The sequence below is a fragment of the Delphinapterus leucas genome, chromosome 2, assembly GCF_059928025.1.
Source record: "Delphinapterus leucas isolate spDelLeu-1000000601 "Yukka" chromosome 2, BTC_Dleu_Yukka2, whole genome shotgun sequence".
NCBI classification, from domain to species: domain Eukaryota; kingdom Metazoa; phylum Chordata; class Mammalia; order Artiodactyla; family Monodontidae; genus Delphinapterus; species Delphinapterus leucas.
This window is the reverse complement of record NC_143130.1, coordinates 79,142,667-79,163,698: the sequence shown is the minus strand read 5'-3', so window position 1 is coordinate 79,163,698 and position 21,032 is coordinate 79,142,667. Positions and strand designations below refer to the sequence as shown.

Genomic DNA, 21,032 nt, shown 5'->3' with positions numbered 1-21,032 from the left:
CTTAGGAGTCCAAATCCATAGTACTTGGTAAGTGATGAAATGTGGAAGTTAAGGAAGAGAAAAATATAAATGGTGAGTGACCAATTTTGACATGAATAACTGAGTGGCTGGTGGTGCCATTTACTAAGCTGGTCGGGACATTAGAGAAGGAGCATCTGGGGAGAGAGGAGGTTGGGTTGGGGAACAGGATGAAATTCCATTTTGAGATGCCTGAGAGATCCAAGTGTGAAAGTTGGATTGGCAGTTAACAGTATAGACCTAGAGCTAATAAGAGTCTTTCAAGTGGAAGATGCATGAAAGCGTAGACTTTCAGTCTATGCTTGAGTAATAGGTGTGGTAGGTGTGAATGAGAAGCTGGAGAAGCTGACTGTTTGGAGAAGAGAAAGCCTAGAACCAAGCTCTGAGTCATTCCTGGCAAACTGACGTCAAGAATAGAAAAGTCAGCGTTACTGTTTCATTTTATAAATGAGGAAAAGGAGAGATTAAGCATCTTGCCCAAGATCACAAAAGTCAGTATGGGGAAGGGCTAGAATTTGGACCTGAAATCCACCCTCAGCCACTATCTTCCTCCCACCAAAAAACACAAGAAACAAAAAACAAAAAAACAAGGCAGGAGAGGGCTCAGGGAACTGCAGCCTGAGCTGGCCCTGGACGCCTCTCCTGGCTCCTCACCACCAGCTGCCTCCTAGGGAAAGTCCCCTGCACAAACTGAGACTCAGTTTCCTCACTGGCAAAATGGAGAAGATGTGACCTCCCTTTCTTAGCACACAGGGTTGTGGCGAGGACCAGGTGAAGCACAGATACAGACGACTGTCAACTGTGAAATATTGTTTGATGGGGCTACAGTCTCTGTGCACTGGTCTTCAAATGAGGGAAGATCCTCCGCATGATTAGCCTGCGATAATCTTAAAGGCAGAGGTCATTATCTTCCCATGAATCTAGACCAGCCACCCCATTAATCAATTCCACCTCAGACCTGCCTCCTCATGTTTACCTTTCTCTGGGAACCATCAGCCTGGTTTGCAGTCCCTGCCAGACCTGTTATTCCCTGAGCTGGGGCCATCTGATCCCCTCCTGCAGACCCACTGCCATCAACGCCCCCCCCCACCTTGGGGCTGGCCCTGATCAAGTGCCCAGGGCAGGAAATTGAAACTTCTCCTCTTCCAGCTGCCTCGTTTGAGGCAGGTCCCTGCCTCAGTGCCAGGACTGGACTCTGGGCAGAGGCAGGAGCCTCCAATGTGATGGCGATGCCCAGTCTGGACTCCTGAGAATCACCTGGGCCTGAGAATTGCTGGCCACTGGCCCTTGTCCACTGCCTTACTCATGGCCTGAGGCCGACTGCATGCTTGGACGACCCCCCTTTCTTAGAATCACAAATCTATTGGCTTCTTTGTGTGGTTCTCCAGGCCTACCCATCCTCCCAGTAGCCTCAGCTGGGCCCCCACCCTTTACCCAACACCCCCATCCACCAGTACCTGCCCCTCTGTGGCATTTTCTCCCTGAACTCTTCACTCTCAAATGTACATATTTCCCAAGATTTCACCCTGAAGGAGATTCCCTTTTCTGGATATACTGTCCTTTGACAATCTGATCCACTCCCAGGGTTACAACTAGTACCCCCAAGAGGAAGAGGCCCACAGATATTTAGGTCATTTCGAAATTAGAATGACCAGGGCCCAAGGCTAATTGATGGGGGAGAGAGAAGAAGGGTGGGAGTCAAGAGGGAAGCTGAATCCCATGAAGACTGGCCCCTCCCCAAGGCTTTGGAAGGAAAGGCCCAGGCACGGTTACTTTCTGAATCCTCCCAGGTCTGGAGCACTGCTAGGCACAGACGGGTGCAGAGTTTTTGCTGGATGGATGGATGGATGGATGGATGGATGGATGGATGGATGGATGGATGAATGAACAAATTGGTTCTCCCCTCTCTGGGTCCTAGTGTGTCTTCTCAGGCTGTCAGTCCTCTCTCCTGATTCGGGGCAAACACAGGGTCAAGGGAGGAAGTGACTAGTCAAACAAGTCCAGAGAGGAAACATCAGTTCCTGTGAGATCTGCCCAGGAGCAGAACTCACTTGTCCCTTCAGGAGGCTGGGAGAGGACAGAATGGGCATCCAGACTTTGAAAGAGCACCCCAGCTCCTACTGTCTCCCTAAGAGAGCTTGGGCCCCGCCAGCTTTTGTTTTCTACTCAGCCACACTCTTGCCTGAGTTTATGGGCAGGCACTGTGTTAAACAAGCCCTGAACTGTTTTATCTTGCTTAATCCTCCCAAAGACCTTCTGAGGCAGGTACGATTATCAATGTTTTCTCCACTTTACCGATGAGGAAATAGAGGCAGGAGGTTAAGTAACTTGAGCAGGATCCCACAGTTCATAAAAGTAACAGAACTGGGATTTTTTTTCTTTTTACTGAAATGGTGCTGTTTCATCTTTAAAATATCAGCAATTTGCCCACATGCTCAACTTGGCTGAAATGTGTTATTTTCAAACCTAGCAATGAGCTACCAAAGGGTAGAGGTGGAAGAGCCTCTGAGATGAGTTACTCCAGGCCAGAGCTGGGAGACAGGGGGAGAAAAGCTAAGCATACAGGCTGCAAATCTTTCCCTCACTCTTCCCTCTGCTCCTAAAATAAAACAGAACAAAAGATTAGAAAGTCTCTGGATTTGGAGAATTCAGCATCTCCCTCCTCAGCCGCTGCGATTTTATTATTCAGGATAGAAAGAAGGGCCTACTTCCTGGAACAGGGAGAAGCTAAGATCCCTCTGCTGGTAGATATGATCTTGAAAGTGGGTAAAGGCGGGGAGTGTCCTGGTCCCTCCCTCCAGCTGCCAGCCTTTCCCTCCAGCCCTCCAGGAGCTGTGAGGCTGAGGACTGCAGATCCAGGGCCCTGAAGACTTCCCAGGACTGGCTCCCTGGGAAGACAGCCCTGTCCTTCAACAAACCCTCACCTCCCATATGCATCTTCTGGTGACTTCATTTTTCACTCTTGGCTAAAAATGGGCCTCTGATGATTTATTCTATCCTGGGTGTTGACAAGCTCAAGAAGTTGTGCGGGGCCAATGCCAGGCACTCACAGTAATAAAGCATGACTCACCACTCCAAGGTCAGTGGGGCTGGGAGGCAGGGGAACTAGCTGACAGTACTTGCATTCCATCGCCAGGCCTTCTGCCCTCTTCTGTGAGGGCTCTACGCTCCTGGAGATGAAAGGGCCACCCCAGAGCCCTGGGACAGAGACAGGACAGGTAGCCCCTAGGTCTGTCACATCTCAAGGCTGCTTCTCTGTTTTGTTTCCCACTCCCAGTGCCAAATGCTAAACTGCCTTTCAGAGAGAGCTCTAAAAGGGAGATATAACCCAGCCCTGCTTGAATCCACCCAATCATGTGTTCACAAAACATTAGCACTGGAAGAAAAAAAAAAAGTTAGAAAAAACTCTTACAAATCATTTAATTCAGTCTTCTTATTTTATGGGAAATAATTTGAGGCCCATAGAGATCAAGCAACTTGACCAACGTCACAAAATGAGTTAGAGGTGAAGTTGGGACTAGAACCTGGGTCTTTTGTCTCACAGCCCTGTGCTCTGTCTACTGACCGCAATATTAGGAGAATTAAACCTGAGCTCATGGGAGTTCCCTGGTGGTCCAGTGGTAAGGAATCCGCCTTCCAATGCAGGGGACACGGGTTCGATCCCTGGTTGGGGAACTAAGATCCCACACGCCACGGGGCAACTAAGCCCGCGCGCCACATCTACTGAGCTGGTGCACCTCAACTAGAGAAGAGGAAACCCGCGCACCACAACAAGCACCGCAATGAAGATCCTGCGTGCCCGACGCAGCCAAATAAATAAATTAAAAAACAAAAACAAAAACCTGAGCTCATCAATGAGTGGAGGCTGACTCCTTTCTCCATGAACAGGAGCAAGAAGCACTAACCTTTAGAGGAGAGACTGCTGGAATTTCAGCTTTGCCCTTCATTACTCTCTTAGATGGGCTCTCTGTTTGGCAGACAGCCTTTTCCTAGTTTGTGGGGATCCCTGGAGTCCTGGGGGCTCTCCCAGGGATGATGTATTACTCACAGGAAGGTGAAAACTGAGGGTGATCTGCACACTATTTCTTGGCTTAGTCAAGAGCAAGTCACCCTTCTAAGCATTTATTGCATTCTGTCTGGCTGCTAAATGACCCCACTTCTCTTTTTCTCTCTGTTGACCTCCTGGGTAAACAGTTTGTTACCTCAGGGGAGATAAGAACTCATGGAGACAGTAAATCAAAAGGGGCCACGAAGTTCCTCCAGTCTGAACCTGCTGCGCTCAGTCCAGGAAGCCCCTTCACCACCACCCAGAGGGACACCACCTAGGCTGGAAGACTTCTCAGGGTGAGCAGTTCTTCCTCCCTCACTCATGGCCCCTCGGCTGCTGGACAGACCCAAGCAATAGAGATAACTGTCTAGATCTTCCTGGTGTCAGCCACTCTGTGATGCCAGGTTTGCCTTTCAGGCTGATGCAGAACCATTGTTTTCCCTTCTCTACACGACAGCTATGTCTTTGCTCATGACTTACAGGTACAGGCCACACCAAACAGAACCATTCTTGATCCTCCAAAGACTGAGCGTCCGTTTGGTGATCTAGGCAGGACTCTTTTTTTTTTTTCCCAATATTTAGTGATTTATTTATTATTATTTTTTAACATCCTTATTAGAGTATAATTGCTTTACAATGGTGTGTTAGTTTCTGCTGTATAACAAAGTGAATCAGCTATATGTATACATATATCCCCATATCTCCTCCCTCTTGCATCTCCCTCCCACCCTCCCTATCCCACCCCTCTAGGTGGTCACAAAGCACCCAGCTGATCTCCCTGTGCTATGCGGCTGCTTCCCACTAGCTATTTTACATTTGGTAGTATATATGTCCATGCCAGTCTCTCACTTCATTCCAGCTTACCCTTCCCCCTCCCCATGTCCTCAAGTCCATTCTCTATGTCTGCGTCTTTATTCCTGTCCTGCCCCTAGGTTCTTCATGACCTTTTTTTTTTTTCAGGTTCCATATATATGTGTTAGCATATGGTATTTGTTTTTCTCTTTCTGACTTATTTCACTCTGTATGACAGACTCTAGGTCCATCCACCTCACTACAAATAACTCAATTTTGTTTCTTTTTATGGCTGAGTAATATTCCACTGTATATATGTGCCACATCTTCTTTATCCATTCATCTGTTGATGGACACTTAGGTTGCTTCCATGTCCTGGCTATTGTAAATAGAGCTGCAATGAACATTTTGGTACATGACTCTTTTTGAATTATGGTTTTCTCAGGGTATATGCCCAGGAGTGGGATTGCTGGGTCATATGGTAGTTCTATTTTTAGATTTTTAAGGAACCTCCATACTGTTCTCCATAGTGGCTGTATCAATTTACATTCCCACCAACAGTGCAAGAGGGTTGCCTTTTCTCCACACCCTCTCCAGCATTTATTGTTTGTAGATATTTTGATGATGGCCATTCTGACTGGTGTTAGGTGATACCTCATTGTAGTTTTGATTTGCATTGTCTAATAATTAGTGATGTTGAGCATCCTTTCATGTGTTTGTTGGCAATCTGTATATCTTCTTTGGAGAAATGTCGATTTAGGTCTCCCATTTTTGGATTGGGCTGTTTTTTTGATATTGAGCTACATGAGCTGCCTGTAAATTTTGGAGATTAATCCTTTGTCAGTTGCTTCATTTGCAAATATTTTTTCTCATTCTGAGGGTTGTCTTTTTGTCTTGTTTATGGTTTCCTTTGCTGTGCAAAAGCTTTTAAGTTTCAGTAGGTCCCATTTGTTTGTTTTTGTTTTTATTTGCATCACTGTAGGAGGTGGGTCAAAAAGGTTCTTGCTGTGATTTATAAAATAGAGTGTTCTTAAGCAGGACGCTTGTTCAATTATCCTTTCCCATCTGATTTCCATGAGTTTAAGAAAAAAAAAAAAAAGCTTGCCCACCTTCCCTAGAGAAATTAAGAAATAAAGATAATTGCTAGACCTGCCCATTTGCTTCTTGCTAGCAATTCTAGTGAAAGGTCTGACTGGGGAGGAGGTTGAACCTGTCCAAGGTGAGACGCATGGACACCTGTGCTCTGCAATTAGCCTCTTCCTCTTCCTCTCACCATCAAAGTAGCCCCAGACATTCATGAAAAATATTATTGTTCTTCTAAATTCCTCATTTGCCTTCTCATCCCTTTGGAAACCACATGTGAATTTCAACCAGTCAAGAAAATCAATTACTTACTATAACCAGGCAGCAAGCATTCCAGGGATATAACAGTCAATGAAACAAAGTTCCTGATCCCATGAAGCTTATGTTCTAGAAAAGAAGACAATAATAAACTAATAAACAATATAGTATAATGTCAGGAACTAGCATGTACTGTGAAGGGAAACAGAGCAATGTAAAGGACAAATGGTGACGGAGCTGCCATTTTGGGTAAGGGGGTAAGGGAAGGCCTGGGAGGTGACATTTGATCAGAGACCAGAGTGGAGGAATAATCAATCCTTGGGAATATCTGGGGAAAGTGTTCCAAGATGAAAGAATTACAAGAAATTCCTGATGGGTGTGCTACTTGGATCAGTTAGAATGTTTCAACTGACTTTTCATAGATGACAGTCATCTTCAAGGCAAATATTGCCAATAGCTGAAAAAATTCAACATGACATTACTTGCTTTTAGAAGTCTTTAGCATTCATAACCTGATTTCCAGTAGGTGGGACCAACGTTATATGAATGAAGTGATCAAACAATCTTACCTTTGTGAAAAGCTCCCTCACGTGGTATCCTTTTTAATAATCACAACAACCCCACAAGGTAGATATTATAATTCACAACAGTGTTACAGATGGGGAAACTGAGGCTGCAAGAAATGAAGTATCTTGAATGTGCAGAGCCAAGACCAATAGAATCTGGTGTCCTGACTCTGGTCCTGACCCAGGACATCAGTATGCAGAAGTGCACTGTTTCTAAAGGAAGTTGTCAGGACTTTACTGAAACATGGTATAAAGTTATAAGAACACCTGAGTTGTAATTTTAACTTCGAATCAGCACAGTATGCGATGTCAAAGATCAGTGTACCATCAGCTATCCTTCAGGTGGACCTGCCAAGGGGAGAAGAGTTGCCTGAGAGCCCCAGTTATTGCCCTATGGACCCACCTCCCCATTGGTGTACCCTAGGCTGCTCCCAGCCAATGGCTGAGCACTGCAGTAGGGGTACAGTGCTGGCCCATCCTGCTTGACACAAGCTGCCACCAACAGGCAACCTTGGAGCTCTGGGGCTCCTGTTGGCCTGGCCGAAATGCACTGCTGTCTGAGGCTTTTTCTACCCAATTCCCTCTGTCCTTTCACAGGTGTCAGACTTGCATTGCGGTCTGAAGGCTCTCCCTGCCATTTCCTGCCACCTCCCCTTTCTCCTTCACAGACATTTCTCTCAATAAATCTCCTGCATATTTTAGCTCATCTTGGCCTCTGCTTCCTAGATGATCCACACCGACATGATTTCTAATCTAAATTGTTTCATTTTATTTCTTTATAGAAGAACTAGCCTTTTAGTTTACTATATCTTTGTGTTTCTGGACTTGAAAAACCAAAAAAAAACCTTTTTTTTTCTCAGCTATCAGTGTCAGACTTCTGGGCTCATGAATGGTCCATTTTAATAAAAATGGACAGGGAAATTCTGGAATTTTACTGGTGTTAACTGAGGTGAGGTTTTGGTCTGAGTTTCTGGCCTTTTATCTTAGCAGTTTCCAGTCTACTTCACAGATTCTTGTCTAGGGCAAATGCTTGCTGCTTCATTCCCAGGCTGTGAATTCCAAGCTTAGAGCTAATCAGAACTGTCCATGCATGTCTGAAAGTATTTAAGTGGTTCTAGAAGGTTGCTGGCAGTGCTGTAGGAAGATGTAGGGGTCTGAACCTACATTGTTCAACAGAAACATACATAAGCCACGTATATACTTGTCAATTTTCTAGTAGCCACATCGGAAAAGGAAAAAGAAACAGGTTAACTTAATCTTCATGATATGCTTTAATTAACCCAAGACATCCAAAATATTATATCAATGTAATCATATTCAAACACCATTGATGAGTTATTTTACATTTTTTCACACTAATTATTTAGACAAGTCACACATCAAGTGCTCAACAGGCACATGAAGCCAGTGGCTACTCTATTGGTCAGGGGAGGTCCAGGCGCTCCTGAGTCTAAGAAATAATATCTGGAGATGGGGCAGCTGACAAGCTGTTTCTCTTAGTGTTCCTCTAAACCCATTATAGACCCCCACTCACCCTACACCATTTCAGAATCTGTCAAATCATCACCCAAGGTGATTTTTATTCAGGACTTTATCTTTGTTTGCAACTAATAGAAAATATTCATTTCGAAATTAAATATTCGTGGGATTGAGTTCTTAGGCATATATGAGATGTCAGCTCTCACCATGACTTTATTATTTATTTATTTATTTGTGGCTGCGTTGGGTCTTTGTTGCTGCACGCGGGCTTTCTCTCGTGGCGGCGAGCGGGGGCTACTCTCTGTTGCAATGCACGGGCTTCTCATTGTGGTGGCTTCTCTTGTTGTGGAGCTCAGGCTCTAGGTGCGCAGGCTTCAGTAGTTGTTGCTCGTGGGCTCTAGGGCGCAGGCTCAGTAGTTGTGGCGCATGGGCTTACTTGCTCTGTGGCATGTGGGATCTTCCCGGACCAGGGCTCGAACCTGTGTCCCCTGCATTGGCAGGCGGATTCTCAACCACTGCGCCACCAGGGAAGCCCTCACCATGATTTAAAATAAAGCAGCTAGAGAATCAAGTGTACAAAAGTATGAGTTTATTTCCTTCTCGCAAACAACAGACTCTAGCAGCTCCAGCAGTTACCTATCATGTGACTCTGATATCTTCTGCCTGGTCCCTGAAGGAGCCATCTCCCACCTTACCTGGCAGTTTACACCCCCAGCAGAAATGCATTACGACTATAAGAAAGCACTATGATACTCCAATTTTTTATGCTGGAATCACACATTTAATGCCAACTTCACATGAGGCAAATATTGTCTAAGTATTTGTCCAGGCATTTGCTCATTCAGTTTTCAATCTTATATTATTATCTCCATTTTACAGTTTAAAGAAATTGAGTTTCAGAGAGCTAAGTAAGTTGCCCAATGCCACATTGCTAATCATTCTACATCCCTTTAAAAGTTGGCATTGGGAGACTGATAACCCAAACCAATTTACTATGTTGATGACATTGTAAATTGGTTCAATCTTTTCTGAGATTAACTTGGCAATGTTTAACAAGTTATAAAATGGTCCACACCCTTTTACACAATGATCTTGGAATTTATTTTAAGGGAATAAATAAAATACATATGCACACACTAACACATCAACTTATGCAAAATGTTTATGACAAAAATACCTATGACAGCAAAAAAAATTTATATACCCAAAATCTTTCACTCATTTAGCAAACATTTACTGAGTAGCTTCTGTGTGGTAAGCACAGGTCTAATACCAAGGATTCAGCAGTGGAGAAAAAAATAGGACAAAGATGATCCCTGCTTTCATGGAGAAGTTTTACACACAAATATCCTAGGACTAAAAAAGAAAAATGGATAAGGAGAGCCACACACAAAATTTAAAGTTGTCCAGTGCCCACATTTAAAAGGTAAAAAGGAGAGAAATTACTCTTGATAATATATTTTATTTAACCCAATATATCTAAAATATTACTTCAACATGTAATAAACATAAGAAACTAATTAAAAAGGTACTTTGCATTCTTCTTTCATACTGTCTTCAAAATCCAGCGTGTATTTTACATTTATAGCACATCTCAATTTGAACACTAAATTTTCATCAGAAATACTAGGTCTGTATTTAGATTTCATAAAATTTACCATTAAAAGTAGAGTCACATAACAAAGGTGTTCCAAACAAACTTAATGGTTTCCCAATAAGTTAGTTGAATGTTAAAAATAATTTTCTTCTAATATTTGCAATCACACTGACCAAATTAGTTCATCTAATTTTAGGAAAAGTGGTTTGACTTTGGAGCAAAAGCATATCAGTTTCAAAGCAATTTTTGTTCCAGTTAGCTAAATTCACTAACTCTTGGGTCATCTCAGTCTTATTGACACAAATTCAAAAGGATATTACATAAACTGAAAAGAGTGGGCCTCTCACTGTGGTGGCCTCTCCTGTTGCAGAGCACAGGCTCCGGACGTGCAGGCTCAGCGGCCATGGCCCACGGGCCTAGCCGCTCCACGGCATGTGGGATCTTCCCGGACCGGGGCACGAACCCGTGTCCCCTGCATCGGCAGGCGGACTCTCAACCACTGTGCCACCGGGGAAGCCCTGGTTTCATATTTGAAAAAAATATATAAAATCGATATAGTTGATTTGTATTATGAAAAATTTTGATTTCAACATAAATTCTTGTACCTATCTGGTTAGGTCACAAATAAACTTCTCCTTTACTTGAAACTTCAAATTTAGCATGTCCATGTGCAATGTAATATCAGTGAGAAAACATAAATCACACTGACATTTGTTTTTGATTATTGACCACTTGGCAAATATTCCTTTTGTTTCAAGAAAAAAATCAGACCTACCAGTACAGTAAATCTTTGTAAAACTCTTCCACCACTCAAACAATGAGTATTAGCAAAGAACATTAAATTCATTAAATCCATTGTCTTCTATTTCTTTCAACAGTTCTAGATACTGGGGATGATTCATAGCATTTGCACAACTATAATGAACAATCTTAACAATTACATCCATTACACTTTTCATTGCATCTCTTTCAGAAAACCCAGCCCAAATATTTTCAGTATGTGTCACACAGTGAAATGAAGCAATAAGGGAAACATCAGTCTCATTTCAAAATTCCATTAAATCTGAATTTTTAAACTGATATAGCTAGATCACAGTACATCATGATAAAAACTAATTTTTTTCATGTCTAGCTGATATTCTTTGTTAGATAGAAAAGATTCAAAACTATCCATGCCTTGAGTTCAACTTTTTAGGGCATAAATTAACATTTCTTTGTAAATGTGGAAGTCCTTTGAGAAAAATAAAAATCTAAATGTTTCTGATCCAGTCATAGTACTAGCTTCTGCATCTCCAATCAATTCTAAAGCAGTAGTATGCCTTTGCTTTAAAGTTAAATGTTGCACTTTCCTGGTGGTGCAGTGGTTAAGAATCCACCTGCCAATGTAGGGGACACGGGTTCGAGCCCTGGTCCAGGAAGATCGCACATGCCATGGAGCAACTAAGCCCGTGTGCCACAACTACTGAGCCTGCGCTCTAGAGTCCGCAAGCCACAACTACTGAAGCCCGCATGCCACAACTACTGAAGCCCACGTGCCTAGAGCCCATGCTCTGCACCAAAAGAAGCCACTGAAATGAGAAGCCTGCGCACCACAGCAAAGAGTAGCCCCCGCTCGCTGCAACAAAGACCATGCTCACCAACAAAGACCCGACACAGACAAAAATTAATTAATTAATTTTAAAAAAAGACAATGTATTTTTTAAAAAATTTAAATGTCCACACTTAATTTTTAACTAGAAAAATAATTTAATTATATTACAATGAAAACAAATGCAATGTAAGCATTTTAATAAATGTAATCACTATATCACTATAATTCACGTTGTCTGCAGAAAATATTCAAATAAACACAAGTTATATCAGATGTAAAGAAAAAAAACCACTCAAGCTTAACAAACACTAGATGGGTGAAGTGTTTAGGTGTAGACCACAGTAAGATCTTATATGATTTCATGAAATGTCCTACCAAAACAAAGTTGTATTTAACAGAAAAATATTTTATACTGCTAAAGCTTTTAAGTTAAATTAGGTTAATTTATATTAAATTAATAATTCCATTCCTCAGTCACCCTGCCCACATTTCAAGTACTTGGTAGCCACATGTGACTAGTATTACAGTGAAGCCCTGTTAGACAAGGACAGGGTCCAGATCACTGGGCTTCTTCAGAGCTGCCTCATGTTTCTTTGAGGTTCCAGGAGTTTGGAGGGGAGAAAAAGCATTTGGGGCCGGGCTCTTGGCTGCCCCTTCACTGTAACCAAGGTGGCTCCACTTTATTTGTTTTGCTTATTGAAACTTCACATAAGATTTTGTTGGAAGAAAGTGTCCCAGTGTGTTTTTCTTTAAGGTTTGAAAGCATTGGTCCTGTTTCCTTGCTTCTGAAGGTGGTAGCTCTAGTGTAGACATCCCACCCCAACCTGGAACTGGATGGAAATGCAGGTTCTCAGGCCCTGCCCCAGGTGATTCATGCACATTAAAGTTTAAGAAACGGTGGGATACATGCTTTTTTCAGCCTTGTGATGTCCTCTCCCTCCAAGTACACACACACACACACACACACACACACACGACAGTGGTTTTTTTTTTTTTTTTTTTGCGGTATGCGGGCCTCTCACTGTTGTGGCCTCTCCCATTGTGGAGCACAGGCTCCGGACGCGCAGGCTCAGCGGCCATGGCTCACGGGCCCAGCCGCTCCGCGGCATGTGGGATCTTCCCGGACCGGGGCACGAACCCATGTCCCCTGCATCGGCAGGCGGACTCTCAACCACTGCGCCACCAGGGAAGCCCACGACAGTGTTTTAATGAGGAATTAACCCATCATAAAACCATAGCTAAATTCTGGCATTTTAGAAACAATCACAGGTCAGGGGATGCAGCCGTCAACACTTCCTTTCGGCAGCTGTGACCTGTGTGCAGTTCCTGGATTCTGAGTTACATTCCCAGCACTTCCCTCCTACTCCTGCCATTGATCTGCCTGATGGAGCCCCCGAGAGGACTATCACTGTAGTAGAAGCTTCATTGATGTGGTGGAGGAGGTATGCTTAGTAGTTAAACAAATGTACCCTGGAACAGAATTGAGTGGATTTAAATCCCATGTCCATCACTCTCTAGCTCTGTGACCTTGGGAAATTTTCTTAATCTCTTAGTGCCTCAGGTGCCTCTTCTATAAAACAGGGATAATAATAGAAAGTACATAACGAGCCATTATCATGATTAAATGAGTTAATATGGGAAAAGCATTTAGAATAGCACTTGGCTTACAGTAAACACTAATAAGCAATATAAAAATCAATCAACCTCTGCATATTTTTTCCAATTTTTTATAATATGGATAGTAAAATACAGCATTTTTCCTTAAACACTTTCCTACCTCTGGGCAAGTGGAAGTTTTATCTGCTATAAGCGGCCCACAGGAGGTGTTCAAAGTATGTTTGTTGAATAAATAAATAGATAATCGATTAGAATAGGATGATGTGATTGTCCACAGAAGCTCAGAATTCCAGCATTCTCCTCCAAGTATCGGAAACCCCCGTCCTTCCTGTGAACCATGGCTGTATTTTGTCATCTGTTTTCCCCTCCTGGATGTTCACCCCACAGTGTTCCAATAATCATTTGAGTGTAAATGCTTTTTCATAATTGAAGAGATTCCAAACCTACAGTCAGCAAAGCTCCTAACAGGAGCAAAAGCAAAACTAGGGTTTTGTACTTATACAAGGTCAGGAGATTGGAATATAGAGTGAGGCAAAAATACCAAAAAAAAAAGTAAAAATTAAGGCCGTTGACATTTTGCCAGAAACCTAAGGTCACTTTATTAACAGAGCATTCATCATTCTTTCTCTTTATTATTTCGTAAGTGGCTCTGGTCAATTCTCCTTTCAGTTTCCTCTGATGGAGCCCTGATGGCCAAGATGAGAGGAACCCCCTCCTGCCTAATGTCCCCAGGTCTGAGAGCACGCACCTTGCCTGGTTCCGGGAATCTGATGTCAGATGTGATTTGGGGCAGGGATGGGGATATTCTCTTTCTGATGTGTACATCCCATTCTGAACTGTATCCTGGGAAAAGTTCTCCATGAAGAGAAGATGAAGGACCCTGACCCTTCTTTATATATTTCCTAAGGACATTGCAAAGTACATTATTTTTCACAGATGTGGTGAGGGGTCACTGCTGAGAACAAAATAGAGACTGAACAGGGGACTGGACAGGGCTAGAATTGTGTCATTCTGTTGGATGGAAGTGTGACACCCTAGCAGAAAAAAAGGTGGCCATGTCTGGGGCCCATCTAGGGAGAAAGGAGGGGTTTTCTGGAGTTAACATCTGAGAACAGGTTCTAGCTAGACTCGGGGCGGGGGTTGGGGAGTAGTGGCAGAGAGCTCAGCTCATGTCAGAATGAGTTTTGGAGCTTCCACAAAGAGGTGAGGAGATACACTAGCCCTGGTACAGGAAAGATTTCCCCAATCTTTGACTGTGACCTACTAGGTGGTAAGCAACTGTAAGCCATGAGGTCAGGGAAATATGTCTTTGCCGTCTGTATATCCTCAGCCTTTGGTACTAGTCAGAGAGTAGGTGCCCTGAATGTTTTTGAGTCAATAAACTAACTAATGTGGGGAAATACTCAAAGTAGGACTTCAGGTGCTTGAAGGCTTTGTACTCCCAAGTAGGTCTGGGGTCTCATGAGCCAAAGCCAAGCGTGGGTAGGTGTGGGTTGGGATACAGCAGTGGGATACAAAGGAAGGGGACCTAAAAGCAGTGTCCTCTGTTTTTACTTTTTATTTAGGCTGTACCGCACAGCATGTGGGACCTTAGTTTCGCGACCAGGGATCGAACCCATGCCCCCTGCATTGGAAGCGCAGAGTCTTAACCACTGGACCGCCAGGGAAGTCCCAGAAGCGGTGTCCTCTGCAAAGGGTTAGCAACAGGAACAAAGAGGGGAATGGGAGGATCAGGGGCCCAGAGCCACAGATACCCAAAGGACATTGTGTGAAGGGGAGCCTTCCTCCATGTAGAGCAAGCTAGACGGCAGGGAAGCAGCTGCTTGGGCTGAGGGGCCCGGCCACAAGTGTTTGTAAAGTTGCTGTTGCTGCTTCCTGTTAACTAAAATGCTGCAATGCAGGAGTGGGCCAGGCTGCATCCTTGGAGGTATCACGCTAAGTTGACCCCAAGACAACAGAGGGCTGTCTGACCTGCCCCCACTGAGTAATCAGGATGCTTCACGCTCTTGGGGTTCCTCTCACTACCGAGTTGTATCCTTAAGATCTCTGCATTGTAGCTTCTTGTAATCCAGGCCTCCCATACTCTCTAAATTCACATTTCCTGCTGCTACCTACTGAACACGTACAGCTTGCTGCCACCTCCCCTGACTCCCTGAGCTATGTCCTCAGTGGAGAGGTGAAAGAAGACGAGAGTGGTGGGCTCATCTCCTGCCTGTCTCTGCTTTGTACTGCGAGGGAGTATATGGGAAATCTCTGTACCTTCCTATCAGTTTTGCTGTGAACCTAAAACTGCTTTAAAAAATTAGTCTTTTTAGGGACTTTCCTGGTGGTCCAGGGGTTAGGACTTCACCCTCCAGTGCAGGAGGTGTGGGTTCGATCCCTGGTCTGGGAACTGGGATCCCACAGGCCTCACAGACAAAAAACCAAAACATAAAACAGAAGCAATACTGTAACAAATGCAATAAAGACTTTAAAAATGGTCCACATCAAAAAAAATCTTTAAAAAAAATTAGTCTTTTTTTTTTTTATAAAAAGCAAACAAGTAACATTTTATGGTGGACACGGTGATACAGCCCCAGATTCTCAGGAATGAAAAGCCTCTTCCTTTAGCTGCCAGAAGTGGCACAGAGGACAGCCCTCAGGGGTCAGCCACTCTGGAATTGCCTCAGCTGAATGAAGAGTCACTTCCCCAAGGTCATGTCACATTCCTGATTGATAGAGGGATATAAATACCCAGCTTCCTTGTCTCAACTCTGAAGAGTCATCCATCTTTAGAACTGCCCTCAGGGTCACTGTCATAGCTTCCCCTGAGACTCCATCACAGCTGGGCTTCTCCCTCTGTCAAATCCTGCTCCCTCCCCAAGGACATCCCTAGTAAACTCCCCACATGCTCATCTCTGTCTGAGTCTGCTTCCCAGAGAAGCCAGAAATGAGCTCTCATTTTAAGGGAAAGGAAGTCACGCAAGTATTCATTCAGAGTTTCTAACTTACAGAATTTATGACATAAAGTTCTTTTGATTTGGGTGGGATGATTTCCCTATGCGATGCCTCCCACAGATGAAGCAGCCACACTTTTATACCTCTGTTTTTATGGAGAGGTGTATGTACTTCCTAGACGATAATTACACCTTCCCAAGGATTGTGTTGCTCATCATTACTGTAAAAGAAACTTGAGAGCCAGAGATCATCCACCAGAACTCTTCTTGGATCTTGCCAATCATTAGGTGAAAAATGGGTTGTCACTTGTTCTTTTGATTGGCATCTCCCTAACTAGTGAGGTTGAGAATGTCCACAGGTGCTTATTAGGCAGGTGGATGCCTCTTCTGTGAACTGTCTATTCCTATACTTCCCCTTTTCCTTTTTGTTTCTCCTTTTTCATAATAAATGGTAATAAATTTTTGAATATATGTTGTTTGGGCTTTTTTGTGGTAACTTTCATCACTTTTAAAGATAACATTTTATGGGTTGGTTTTTTGAGGATTATTTTAGTTTTGGTTTTAAAAATCCATGTATACAGAAGGATATAAGGAAGAAAGTAACTGTCTCAGTCTTTTTGGAATGCTGTAACAAAAATACCATAGATTGCGTGACTCATAAACAATAGAAATTTATTTCTCACAGTTCTGCAGACTGGGAAGTCCAAGGTCTAGGCACCAGCAGATTCAGTGTCTGGTGAGGGCATGATTCCTGGTTCCTAGATGGCTGTCTTTTTGCTTTGTCCTCACACAGCGAAAGAGGCAAGGGATCATTCAGAGGTCCCTTTGATAAGAGCATTAATCCCATTCATTAGGGTTTCACCCTCACCACTTAAACACCTCTTAAAGGCCCCATCTCCAAATACCAGCACATTGAGGATCAGGTTCCAACATATAAATTTAGGCAGAAGGGATATAAACATTCAGTCTATAGCGGTAACTATCACTCAAAATTTCTCCACTTAGAGAAATCACTTTGAAATTTTTCACTTTTCCTTGCAATTTTTCCAAGCCCAGTATTCATAACTGGAATAATCTTATATCACACTTCATATATAGTTTTGAATTCTAGCTTTTTCATATAATATCTTAAGCATTTTCCCAAGTCATTAAAAGCCTTAATAAATATCATTTAAGTGGCTGCCTGATAGTTTATCTAGTGGATAAACCATCATTTGATGTAATCCCTTCAGAAGTATCAGACATGTGGATCATTTCCAATTTCTCACTATTACAACGATGATGAGCTTCCTAGGGAGAGATATCTGTTTGTATTTCAGATTTCCCTAAATACATTTTCAAGAGTGGAACTGAGTTAAAAGTAAAAACACTTAAAGACTCTTGTTACAGATCTCTGTTTTTTGAGGAGTCATTTGTAAACCAATGCTTTACATCTGAAAAGAAATACTGCAGTGAAAACATCACACTCAAACTTAGTCCAAGCATTGGTGGTTCCAGCAAATATCTTGGGGTCTTGCATCAATTAAGCAAACATTCATTACACCTACTGCTTATTTTAGACACTAGAGGGATGTGGATAACATTGACCAGTATCCTGCTGTCAAAGAGCAAACGGTCTGAGAGAAAGAGGAACAATAATTGATTAACCATCATACGAGAAAGAGCAAAACAAATCTTTAACAAAATTGTAAGCCAGCATGTGTGGGGGAAGCAGTGAAAGGATGCAGCCAGGAAGATAAGTTGTTACAGTATAGTCTCATAAACACCCTAGAGGACACTGGGACCCTTCATACAATCAATACTGGAAGTTTCTGAATGCCCAGTCTGGGATTTGGGATGTGGTTTTAGGATTTTACATAATGACATAGGTTTATGGTTTTTACAGCTTTGCTTTTATGATCTACTGTTGGTCATGCTACAGTTTCCTTGATACCAGGTCCCTGGCATGCAGCCTCCACCTTTTTCCTGTAGAGTTTTATCTGACAGTAGCCCACCCTGGACTGTGGCCCTGAAGACTGCACTGTGTCTTCAAGGCAAAGATTATATTACTCCATAGTTTGGGCTACGCTACTCACCTCAGAGGGCCTCTGGTAGGTGGAGGGAGACCCGCCAGGCTGGATTCCAGCAGAGCATGCTTTGTCTACTGCTCAGAGCTGAAGAGACCCCAGACCCCACGACCCAACCCAAATCACCTAAGGGCAGAATGGTGGGATTGTCCTTGAGTCAGAAATTTTGAATGTGACCCATGCTTTCCCCACTGAGCAGTCATCAGACCTGGACAACCTATTTAAACCTGTCACCTTTCTTTCCTCAACTGTAAAACAGAGCCAAGAGTGATCATGAGAAGACAAAGAGAGAATGGATGTAAATGCACTTAAAAGGAGGAAATCGTGCTTCCCTGGTGGCTCAGTGGTTAAGAATCCACCTGCCAATGCAGGGTACACAGGTTCGAGTCCTGGTCCGGGAAGATCCCATATGCCGCGGAGCAACTAAGCCCATGCACCACAACTACTGAGCCTGTGCTCTAGAGCCCGCAAGCCACAACTACTGAGCCCACGTGCCACAACTACTGAAGCCCGCGTGCCTAGAGTCCATGCTCCACAACAAGAGAAGCCACCGCAATGAGAAGCCCGCACACGGCAACGAAGAGTAGCCCCCGCTCACTGCAACTAGAGAAAGCCGCACACAGCAACGAAGACCCAACACAGCCAAAATTAATTAATTAATTAATTAAGAAAAGGAGGAAATCATCTTTGAAATATCAGCATTTATTATGTTTGAAAAAAATCTAAATGAAAGATTTTCTAGTCCCTCTTCTCTGAACAAATTTTTATGTCCATGGGAGATGGGGACAGAGGGGTAATAGTGCATTCATGTATTCTTTGTTTGTTTTTTTAAAGGTGTGCCTTAAAGCAACGTGACAGAAGAGCTATTTTCTGGCTTTGTTACATGAAGAGAGGCAGACTTTGGCTAGCTAAGAACACATTTTTGTGTGTGCCTAGGGTTTTGAAAGTTAAGAGGGGAGTTTTGTACAGACATACCTTGTTTTATTGTGCTTCACCTTATTGCGTGTTTTACAAATTGAAGTTTTGTGGCAACCCTGCATTGTCAGATGTTAGCATTCTTTAGCAATAAAATTTTTAATTAAATTATGTATATTTTTTTAGACATAATGTGATTGCACACTTAAGAGACTACAGCATAGTGTAAACATAACACCTACATGCACCGAAACCAAAAAATTTGTGTGACTGGCTTTATCGTGATATTTGCTTAATCCAGTTGTCTGGAACCAAACCCAAAATATCTCCAAGGTATGCCTGTGGAAGGTTAGGTAAGAAAGTTCCTTTAGGGTTTACAAGTTGTTACCAGGCTCTACCCCACAACCCTGCAGACCTTTGAGCCCTTAAGAATTACCATCCACTCCATCATCTACAAAGGGTAGATGATTTGCTTGGGCAACAAATACTAACATGATGGGGGGAAATTCAGCCAAGCTCCTGGACAAATGAAACTCGAAAGGTATTCTAGCAGATTTTCAGAGAAGCACCTCTACTTTAGCTCAGAGCCTATGAAGAAACCTGCAGAATTGTTGTTTCTCTCACTTTTGTTGCATGGAGAAAATATACTACTTCTTTAAGAGCCTACCGGAAAAGAGAAGGAAGCATTGCCCTGGGTAGTTTAGTTAGGCACATGTGGAGGCCAACTCAAAGAGGCTACACCTTCATTCAGAGATGCTCAGGGAAGAGAGAGAAGCGACTAGACCCACTCCTCAGTATATCCACCCACCCCCTCGCCAACCAGCCGGGTAACGGCCCCTGGAGAGCAAGATTGAGGCATCCCTCCCCACTCACCACCATATTTCCATTCTCACTGGTGCCCCCAACATGGACAGACAGGCCCTGTGCCCAGCTGACAAGGTGCCTCCCTGGAGCTTCTTCCCCTCTGTCCACCCAGCTGCTTTCCCTGCCTGCTGCCTTCAAGGACCCTCCCCTGCCCTCTGCCACATCCCAAGCCACCGGCCTCTTCAGGAGCTCCTCACGCCTAATGTCCCCACTGACTCTCAGCAGCTATTGGGCAGTGTTACTCCAGCTTTGCTCTCCCCTTCAGTTTCCAGCTCATCGCTGTTCCCTAAGGATTCTCTTCCTACCCTCTACTCTGAGATCCTCATGCCTGTCTGTGCTTGAAAGAGAGTCTGAGAAATTCTCAGGGCATCCTAACTATAATTCAGTTCCTGTTATGTGAATCTTCAGTCCCGGTCAGAAACATGTGGAGCCTTGCCTCCACTCCCCACCCAGGAGAGGTGGTATTTTTAGAGGGACTGCAGAATGGGGAGGGTCAGAGGGAGCCGAAAGGATGGGTCCACTGAAGAGAAACCCTTACTTAGATGGAAGATAATAATCATAAGAGTAAGAGCTGTAATTTTCTGAGACACTTTCCTACTTACCCCCGTCATGGCCTGGACTCCTCAGCATCACTCACTGAGGAAGATAAGCAGGTATATTGTCTCTGTTTTACAGCCAAGGAAGACGAAGCTGAGAGAAGTTGAGTAAGCGCCTGCAGCAGAACCCAAAACTAGGGGTCAGTGATATTTGAGGCCCCTTCAGTTTCTTGCAGTAGAAAGCCATCACTGCCCTCTCTGGTCTCTGGCCACGCCCCGGGACCATGTGCCCAGCAGAGCCTCCTCCACTGGCCAACCCGGACAGGGCAAGGCGCATGGGAGAACGTGATGCCCCGAGAACAAGGTCAGGGAGCGGGGTAGTCCCGATGAGGGCTTCATATCAAGTAAACCATGGCTGCGATTGACAACACACCATAAAGGCAACGCTTCAAGAGCTATAAACCTCCAACCTCATGTGAAGCAGGAAAACCACACTCCAAACCCTCTAGACTGGGCGTAACACACTGCCAAGACAAACTTAATCACAGATCCCCCACTGCATTTCCCACCGCTTCCGTCTGGCAGTCTAAGAAGGCGAGTTTTGTCATGTGTGGTTTGTTCTTTCTTCCAATAAGTGGGAAGAACCTGGTCTGGATGGCACCTCCT

At 43.8% G+C, this 21,032-nt stretch overlaps 1 long non-coding RNA gene across 1 annotated transcript; it reads left to right on the top strand.

Annotated features, from left to right (window-relative positions):
• Positions 1-4,175: 4,175 nt before the first annotated feature.
• Positions 4,176-19,134, top strand: LOC149750183 (uncharacterized). Its single transcript, XR_016392089.1, has 2 exons — positions 4,176-4,362; positions 18,311-19,134. It is a non-coding gene; the product is annotated as an uncharacterized LOC149750183 (long non-coding RNA).
• The last annotated feature ends 1,898 nt before the right edge of the window (positions 19,135-21,032 follow it).